A 10470-nucleotide genomic window follows, 5' to 3' on the forward strand; every position below is an offset into this window, starting at 1 on the left:
AAACGAGATTGAAGGACAGAGGTTTCCCCGAGAGGGTCATCAGGAAGGCCTATGAGGGAGCAAGGGATGCTGATAGGCAATGTCTTCTGGTCCCTAAAAAACGGAAAGAAGAACAGGTCACAAGACTCATAGGTACCTATGATTCCAAACAAAATGATATTATTCAGATTCTGAATAGATATTGGCGTATTCTCAGTTCTGATGTAGATCTGGTAGATCAGATCACACAGAGGCCGTCTGTCACGTATCGGAGAGGGAAAAATATAAGGGACAGAGTAATGCATAGCTGTTTTGACCCCATTTCACCTAGGGGCACGTGGCTGGACAGACAAATACCAGGCACATTTAGGTGTGGTAGCTGTAAAGCCTGTGATTTCATTTTTAAAGGTAATAGCTTCACTAGTGTCACCACACAGAAACAATATACTATTCGGGATTATGTCAATTGCAAGACTGCGGGAGTGGTCTACCTAATCACATGTCCATGCCCCCTAAATTATGTAGGAAAAACAGTACGACAATTTCGTCGCCGTATTAGGGAGCATGTTGGAGATATTGTCCATGATAGGGACACCCCAATATCTAAGCATGTGCATGCCAAACACCAAGGTCAGGCAGCATGTTTAAAATTTCAAGCTATTGAACTTGTTAGACCCCCTAAAAGAGGAGGTGATTGGGACAACTTGATTTTACGCAAAGAAGCACAATGGATCCACAGACTGGAATGCATACATCCAGCAGGTTTAAATGAGCAGACTAATTATACATGTTTTATCTAACACTCCGTATGGACGACCTATCTCCTTGGGTCACCCTTGGGGTGGGTGAGTTCATAATTGCCCAACATACGTAGGTTTGAGATGGCCTTTTTGGTCTGCCGTTTTTTAACGGCGACCGTCTCTCGGTCCCCCATGTCATGAGGGATCGTATATTCCTTTCCACCCTACATGTGATTAATTACTTTATAGTTGCTTTGTGAGGTAGCCTACTTGCGGTGTTTAACTGTCCCGCGAGATTTACCTACTTATAATCTATCATCGTGTAGCGCTTACCTTCTCATATAATGGCAGTCTGGGCGAATTGTCCTTGACTTCTACTGCGCCTGCGCGTGCGGCTTGATGCGGCCGATGATGACCCCAGGTTGTCAGCTGACGGCGGGGGGTCACATGGGCAGGTGTCACTAATCGTGAGGGTGCGGGGATTGGTCAGTTCATGTTGCCGCTAGAATACGAGGGGTGGAGTTTAGCGTTTATAGTAACGTAGCGCCTGCAATGAAGTATGCCGTTGACATCGATACGTGCATCTTTGCCGTGACGCACAGCAGAATATCTGCTGTTAAAGGATTCTATCGCTGGTGTGAAGGCCAGAGTTACCATTATACGGACCCCTGAGGATGAGTACCTGAAACGCGTAGGGTCGTTGTACTGTTTATGGAATGTTTGCATTGGGGATAGTCATATTGTGTTACACCCAGCACTAGGAGACCCGATTTATTCGGACACCTGTGCTTTATTTGGGGATTGTACTACTGATGTGCCCTGGATATATGCTGTTTCCAGATAAAATATCGTTATAAACACCGAGTTAGATGTATCATAATGACTCAGTGTTTTCTGTTTAATACGTTTTTTAATAATCACGGTGGGGCTTATGTCACAGTGGTGTGTTACCCCTGTTTTTAACTAGTTACTAATTAAAAGGTATTTTTTACTTTATTGTTACTTCAGTGAACCATATAATTTACTCATATTGTGGGAGCACAATTAGATTTCTATCAAACTAGACAGTGAAATTACATTTAATCCATACAGTTAATAATTTCAGTTTATCTAGGTATGGCAGCCTTTGCACTTTCTGAATTAAACACAGATGGGTGGATGAGTGAGGCTAAAAGCGTCTTTTCTGAGTGTGAACTGACGTATACAGTTCAGGGTGCATCTCTCAAATCCACTTTTAAAAATCTGAATAGACTGCACAAAGATTATACTAGAAGTTGGTGGGAGATCCAGAGTCTGGAAAACTATTTAAAGAACAAGATAGTTCCCAGAGGTCTCAGGGTCCCCATTGTCCCAGCATTAAGATTAAAAACCGCTAATATTAAAGAAAGGTGGGAACAGGAGATTACAGGGAGCTCACTTAGGCTGATGCAGATTTTGGTAGAGGAAGAAAAAGTCCAGTTTGACTCTATTAGTGTTGAGCTTAAAAAAGAGATCGAGGCAGCCAAGTCTTTGGTAGATACCCCTGGTTTTGATAAAAGGGACAAAATCCTCCAACAAACTTTGGAAAGGTTTACTAATCATCTTAAGGAACGTAAACACTTCCAATTCCAGAGAGACCTACAGGAATTTAGGGAGAAAAAAGCGTATGATTTTGTCACTACACAACAACAGCAATATCAACAGACCAATAGGGGGCCAAGGGAATCTGACCCTTCCACATCAGAGAGTGAAACTACAGACTCTGAAAGAGTGGGCCCTTTCTTTGGCGGTAGTGGTGGGAAACATAAATTTAGGGGAGGAGCAAGAAGTAGAAATAGAGGCCGTGGGAGAGCCTCTTCTAATAGTGGCAATAATTTTTTAGCCAACAATCCTCCCATTTCCCGCTATATGCTGAGGGGTCAAAAGGATTAGTGAAGGGGAATAACGTGGATAGGCTTCAAATCATTAACCTTTCTGAATATAATTTGAGTGCATCAGAGATTACACTATTAGAAAAGGGACTTTCATTTGTCCCTACAGTTAAATTTGACTCATTTTCGTGGATAAAAGATCTCAATTTATTTGCTCGCAAACTTAAATGGATAAAATTTTTTAAACACCATAATAGGAAAAAATGCATGGAATTAGGTTTGGAGGAGTCTGATATGGAAGGTCTTTCGGCCCTTGAGGGGTTATTAGAGGAATCTGGACGTACTCCAGGCATAGGTCCCTTTACCAACCTTAAAATGAAGAGTAGGAAATTGCCACCTATAGGAGATTTTACCAATGTGGATTTATTTGTGGATATGGTGGGAGATGAGATCAAAAGTCTCAGTCAGGATAGCAGGGGAATGGATAATAATTTGTCTTGGTCTGAACGACTAGCTCTGACCACTTTAGAGAAAAAAGAGAATATTGTTCTCAAGTCATCCGATAAAGGTGGGAACATTGTGGTCATGAGCAGGGATGGCTATAAGAAGATGTGTGAGGACATTTTATTCAACCACGACTGCTATACCATTTTAAAGGATAACCCCACGGCATTATTCAAGAAAGAGTTGCTGAGCATTTTGAGTGATGCAAAGAGCAGATCTTTGATTAGTGCAGGGGAGTTTGGGTTTTTATACCCACAATTTCCTGTTATGGCGTGTTTCTACAGCCTGCCTAAAATCCACAAAGGATATCCTCCTTTACGTGGCAGACCTATTGTTTCAGGCATAAATAATCTAACTCAAAATGTGAGCACGTATGTTGACCAAGTGTTGCGCCCCTTTGTTTTGAGTCTCACATCATATGTGCGTGACACTATGGATGTCCTGAAACAGATTGATGGCATTTCCCTGGAGAAAGATACAATTTTGGCTAGTCTGGATGTCGAGGCGTTGTATTCATCCATACCGCACAAATGTGGTTATAAAGCAGTCGAGTACTATTTGGGATCCAGAGGTACCCAGTTTGCAGCTCATAACCAGTTTGTCATGCAGTTATTACAGTTTGTCCTTGAAAGAAACATATTTATTTTTGAAGACAAAATTTTCCATCAGAAATGTGGTACTGCAATGGGGAGTCCTACTGCTCCCACCTATGCAAATCTATTTCTTGGCTGGTGGGAGGAGACAATTGTCTTTGGGGACAAATTTGTCAATTGGACTTCATCTGTTGGATTATGGATTAGATATATTGATGACGTGTTGATCCTCTGGAACTCTACAGCGGATGAGTTCCACAATTTTGTAGCAGCCCTCAACAAAAATGATGTAGGACTGAAATTCACATGTGAGATCAGTGAGAAAGAATTGTCTTTTTTAGATTTGAAAATCACAAAAACATCAGACGGCACTATCCACACTAAGGTACATAGGAAAGAAACAGCAACAAATAGTTTCCTGCAATGGAATAGCTGTCATCCTCATTCCCTAAAAAGTGGCATACCAAAAGGCCAATTTATGAGAGTACGTAGGAATTGTAGTTCTATGGGTGATTTTGAGTTCCAGGCCAAGGAGCTCAAAACGAGATTGAAGGACAGAGGTTTCCCCGAGAGGGTCATCAGGAAGGCCTATGAGGGAGCAAGGGATGCTGATAGGCAATGTCTTCTGGTCCCTAAAAAACGGAAAGAAGAACAGGTCACAAGACTCATAGGTACCTATGATTCCAAACAAAATGATATTATTCAGATTCTGAATAGATATTGGCGTATTCTCAGTTCTGATGTAGATCTGGTAGATCAGATCACACAGAGGCCGTCTGTCACGTATCGGAGAGGGAAAAATATAAGGGACAGAGTAATGCATAGCTGTTTTGACCCCATTTCACCTAGGGGCACGTGGCTGGACAGACAAATACCAGGCACATTTAGGTGTGGTAGCTGTAAAGCCTGTGATTTCATTTTTAAAGGTAATAGCTTCACTAGTGTCACCACACAGAAACAATATACTATTCGGGATTATGTCAATTGCAAGACTGCGGGAGTGGTCTACCTAATCACATGTCCATGCCCCCTAAATTATGTAGGAAAAACAGTACGACAATTTCGTCGCCGTATTAGGGAGCATGTTGGAGATATTGTCCATGATAGGGACACCCCAATATCTAAGCATGTGCATGCCAAACACCAAGGTCAGGCAGCATGTTTAAAATTTCAAGCTATTGAACTTGTTAGACCCCCTAAAAGAGGAGGTGATTGGGACAACTTGATTTTACGCAAAGAAGCACAATGGATCCACAGACTGGAATGCATACATCCAGCAGGTTTAAATGAGCAGACTAATTATACATGTTTTATCTAACACTCCGTATGGACGACCTATCTCCTTGGGTCACCCTTGGGGTGGGTGAGTTCATAATTGCCCAACATACGTAGGTTTGAGATGGCCTTTTTGGTCTGCCGTTTTTTAACGGCGACCGTCTCTCGGTCCCCCATGTCATGAGGGATCGTATATTCCTTTCCACCCTACATGTGATTAATTACTTTATAGTTGCTTTGTGAGGTAGCCTACTTGCGGTGTTTAACTGTCCCGCGAGATTTACCTACTTATAATCTATCATCGTGTAGCGCTTACCTTCTCATATAATGGCAGTCTGGGCGAATTGTCCTTGACTTCTACTGCGCCTGCGCGTGCGGCTTGATGCGGCCGATGATGACCCCAGGTTGTCAGCTGACGGCGGGGGGTCACATGGGCAGGTGTCACTAATCGTGAGGGTGCGGGGATTGGTCAGTTCATGTTGCCGCTAGAATACGAGGGGTGGAGTTTAGCGTTTATAGTAACGTAGCGCCTGCAATGAAGTATGCCGTTGACATCGATACGTGCATCTTTGCCGTGACGCACAGCAGAATATCTGCTGTTAAAGGATTCTATCGCTGGTGTGAAGGCCAGAGTTACCATTATACGGACCCCTGAGGATGAGTACCTGAAACGCGTAGGGTCGTTGTACTGTTTATGGAATGTTTGCATTGGGGATAGTCATATTGTGTTACACCCAGCACTAGGAGACCCGATTTATTCGGACACCTGTGCTTTATTTGGGGATTGTACTACTGATGTGCCCTGGATATATGCTGTTTCCAGATAAAATATCGTTATAAACACCGAGTTAGATGTATCATAATGACTCAGTGTTTTCTGTTTAATACGTTTTTTAATAATCACGGTGGGGCTTATGTCACAGTGGTGTGTTACCCCTGTTTTTAACTAGTTACTAATTAAAAGGTATTTTTTACTTTATTGTTACTTCAGTGAACCATATAATTTACTCATATTGTGGGAGCACAATTAGATTTCTATCAAACTAGACAGTGAAATTACATTTAATCCATACAGTTAATAATTTCAGTTTATCTAGGTATGGCAGCCTTTGCACTTTCTGAATTAAACACAGATGGGTGGATGAGTGAGGCTAAAAGCGTCTTTTCTGAGTGTGAACTGACGTATACAGTTCAGGGTGCATCTCTCAAATCCACTTTTAAAAATCTGAATAGACTGCACAAAGATTATACTAGAAGTTGGTGGGAGATCCAGAGTCTGGAAAACTATTTAAAGAACAAGATAGTTCCCAGAGGTCTCAGGGTCCCCATTGTCCCAGCATTAAGATTAAAAACCGCTAATATTAAAGAAAGGTGGGAACAGGAGATTACAGGGAGCTCACTTAGGCTGATGCAGATTTTGGTAGAGGAAGAAAAAGTCCAGTTTGACTCTATTAGTGTTGAGCTTAAAAAAGAGATCGAGGCAGCCAAGTCTTTGGTAGATACCCCTGGTTTTGATAAAAGGGACAAAATCCTCCAACAAACTTTGGAAAGGTTTACTAATCATCTTAAGGAACGTAAACACTTCCAATTCCAGAGAGACCTACAGGAATTTAGGGAGAAAAAAGCGTATGATTTTGTCACTACACAACAACAGCAATATCAACAGACCAATAGGGGGCCAAGGGAATCTGACCCTTCCACATCAGAGAGTGAAACTACAGACTCTGAAAGAGTGGGCCCTTTCTTTGGCGGTAGTGGTGGGAAACATAAATTTAGGGGAGGAGCAAGAAGTAGAAATAGAGGCCGTGGGAGAGCCTCTTCTAATAGTGGCAATAATTTTTTAGCCAACAATCCTCCCATTTCCCGCTATATGCTGAGGGGTCAAAAGGATTAGTGAAGGGGAATAACGTGGATAGGCTTCAAATCATTAACCTTTCTGAATATAATTTGAGTGCATCAGAGATTACACTATTAGAAAAGGGACTTTCATTTGTCCCTACAGTTAAATTTGACTCATTTTCGTGGATAAAAGATCTCAATTTATTTGCTCGCAAACTTAAATGGATAAAATTTTTTAAACACCATAATAGGAAAAAATGCATGGAATTAGGTTTGGAGGAGTCTGATATGGAAGGTCTTTCGGCCCTTGAGGGGTTATTAGAGGAATCTGGACGTACTCCAGGCATAGGTCCCTTTACCAACCTTAAAATGAAGAGTAGGAAATTGCCACCTATAGGAGATTTTACCAATGTGGATTTATTTGTGGATATGGTGGGAGATGAGATCAAAAGTCTCAGTCAGGATAGCAGGGGAATGGATAATAATTTGTCTTGGTCTGAACGACTAGCTCTGACCACTTTAGAGAAAAAAGAGAATATTGTTCTCAAGTCATCCGATAAAGGTGGGAACATTGTGGTCATGAGCAGGGATGGCTATAAGAAGATGTGTGAGGACATTTTATTCAACCACGACTGCTATACCATTTTAAAGGATAACCCCACGGCATTATTCAAGAAAGAGTTGCTGAGCATTTTGAGTGATGCAAAGAGCAGATCTTTGATTAGTGCAGGGGAGTTTGGGTTTTTATACCCACAATTTCCTGTTATGGCGTGTTTCTACAGCCTGCCTAAAATCCACAAAGGATATCCTCCTTTACGTGGCAGACCTATTGTTTCAGGCATAAATAATCTAACTCAAAATGTGAGCACGTATGTTGACCAAGTGTTGCGCCCCTTTGTTTTGAGTCTCACATCATATGTGCGTGACACTATGGATGTCCTGAAACAGATTGATGGCATTTCCCTGGAGAAAGATACAATTTTGGCTAGTCTGGATGTCGAGGCGTTGTATTCATCCATACCGCACAAATGTGGTTATAAAGCAGTCGAGTACTATTTGGGATCCAGAGGTACCCAGTTTGCAGCTCATAACCAGTTTGTCATGCAGTTATTACAGTTTGTCCTTGAAAGAAACATATTTATTTTTGAAGACAAAATTTTCCATCAGAAATGTGGTACTGCAATGGGGAGTCCTACTGCTCCCACCTATGCAAATCTATTTCTTGGCTGGTGGGAGGAGACAATTGTCTTTGGGGACAAATTTGTCAATTGGACTTCATCTGTTGGATTATGGATTAGATATATTGATGACGTGTTGATCCTCTGGAACTCTACAGCGGATGAGTTCCACAATTTTGTAGCAGCCCTCAACAAAAATGATGTAGGACTGAAATTCACATGTGAGATCAGTGAGAAAGAATTGTCTTTTTTAGATTTGAAAATCACAAAAACATCAGACGGCACTATCCACACTAAGGTACATAGGAAAGAAACAGCAACAAATAGTTTCCTGCAATGGAATAGCTGTCATCCTCATTCCCTAAAAAGTGGCATACCAAAAGGCCAATTTATGAGAGTACGTAGGAATTGTAGTTCTATGGGTGATTTTGAGTTCCAGGCCAAGGAGCTCAAAACGAGATTGAAGGACAGAGGTTTCCCCGAGAGGGTCATCAGGAAGGCCTATGAGGGAGCAAGGGATGCTGATAGGCAATGTCTTCTGGTCCCTAAAAAACGGAAAGAAGAACAGGTCACAAGACTCATAGGTACCTATGATTCCAAACAAAATGATATTATTCAGATTCTGAATAGATATTGGCGTATTCTCAGTTCTGATGTAGATCTGGTAGATCAGATCACACAGAGGCCGTCTGTCACGTATCGGAGAGGGAAAAATATAAGGGACAGAGTAATGCATAGCTGTTTTGACCCCATTTCACCTAGGGGCACGTGGCTGGACAGACAAATACCAGGCACATTTAGGTGTGGTAGCTGTAAAGCCTGTGATTTCATTTTTAAAGGTAATAGCTTCACTAGTGTCACCACACAGAAACAATATACTATTCGGGATTATGTCAATTGCAAGACTGCGGGAGTGGTCTACCTAATCACATGTCCATGCCCCCTAAATTATGTAGGAAAAACAGTACGACAATTTCGTCGCCGTATTAGGGAGCATGTTGGAGATATTGTCCATGATAGGGACACCCCAATATCTAAGCATGTGCATGCCAAACACCAAGGTCAGGCAGCATGTTTAAAATTTCAAGCTATTGAACTTGTTAGACCCCCTAAAAGAGGAGGTGATTGGGACAACTTGATTTTACGCAAAGAAGCACAATGGATCCACAGACTGGAATGCATACATCCAGCAGGTTTAAATGAGCAGACTAATTATACATGTTTTATCTAACACTCCGTATGGACGACCTATCTCCTTGGGTCACCCTTGGGGTGGGTGAGTTCATAATTGCCCAACATACGTAGGTTTGAGATGGCCTTTTTGGTCTGCCGTTTTTTAACGGCGACCGTCTCTCGGTCCCCCATGTCATGAGGGATCGTATATTCCTTTCCACCCTACATGTGATTAATTACTTTATAGTTGCTTTGTGAGGTAGCCTACTTGCGGTGTTTAACTGTCCCGCGAGATTTACCTACTTATAATCTATCATCGTGTAGCGCTTACCTTCTCATATAATGGCAGTCTGGGCGAATTGTCCTTGACTTCTACTGCGCCTGCGCGTGCGGCTTGATGCGGCCGATGATGACCCCAGGTTGTCAGCTGACGGCGGGGGGTCACATGGGCAGGTGTCACTAATCGTGAGGGTGCGGGGATTGGTCAGTTCATGTTGCCGCTAGAATACGAGGGGTGGAGTTTAGCGTTTATAGTAACGTAGCGCCTGCAATGAAGTATGCCGTTGACATCGATACGTGCATCTTTGCCGTGACGCACAGCAGAATATCTGCTGTTAAAGGATTCTATCGCTGGTGTGAAGGCCAGAGTTACCATTATACGGACCCCTGAGGATGAGTACCTGAAACGCGTAGGGTCGTTGTACTGTTTATGGAATGTTTGCATTGGGGATAGTCATATTGTGTTACACCCAGCACTAGGAGACCCGATTTATTCGGACACCTGTGCTTTATTTGGGGATTGTACTACTGATGTGCCCTGGATATATGCTGTTTCCAGATAAAATATCGTTATAAACACCGAGTTAGATGTATCATAATGACTCAGTGTTTTCTGTTTAATACGTTTTTTAATAATCACGGTGGGGCTTATGTCACAGTGGTGTGTTACCCCTGTTTTTAACTAGTTACTAATTAAAAGGTATTTTTTACTTTATTGTTACTTCAGTGAACCATATAATTTACTCATATTGTGGGAGCACAATTAGATTTCTATCAAACTAGACAGTGAAATTACATTTAATCCATACAGTTAATAATTTCAGTTTATCTAGGTATGGCAGCCTTTGCACTTTCTGAATTAAACACAGATGGGTGGATGAGTGAGGCTAAAAGCGTCTTTTCTGAGTGTGAACTGACGTATACAGTTCAGGGTGCATCTCTCAAATCCACTTTTAAAAATCTGAATAGACTGCACAAAGATTATACTAGAAGTTGGTGGGAGATCCAGAGTCTGGAAAACTATTTAAAGAACAAGATAGTTCCCAGAGGTCTCAGGGTC

This window comes from Rhinoderma darwinii, chromosome 1 (genome assembly GCF_050947455.1).
Source record: "Rhinoderma darwinii isolate aRhiDar2 chromosome 1, aRhiDar2.hap1, whole genome shotgun sequence".
Taxonomy (NCBI): domain Eukaryota; kingdom Metazoa; phylum Chordata; class Amphibia; order Anura; family Rhinodermatidae; genus Rhinoderma; species Rhinoderma darwinii.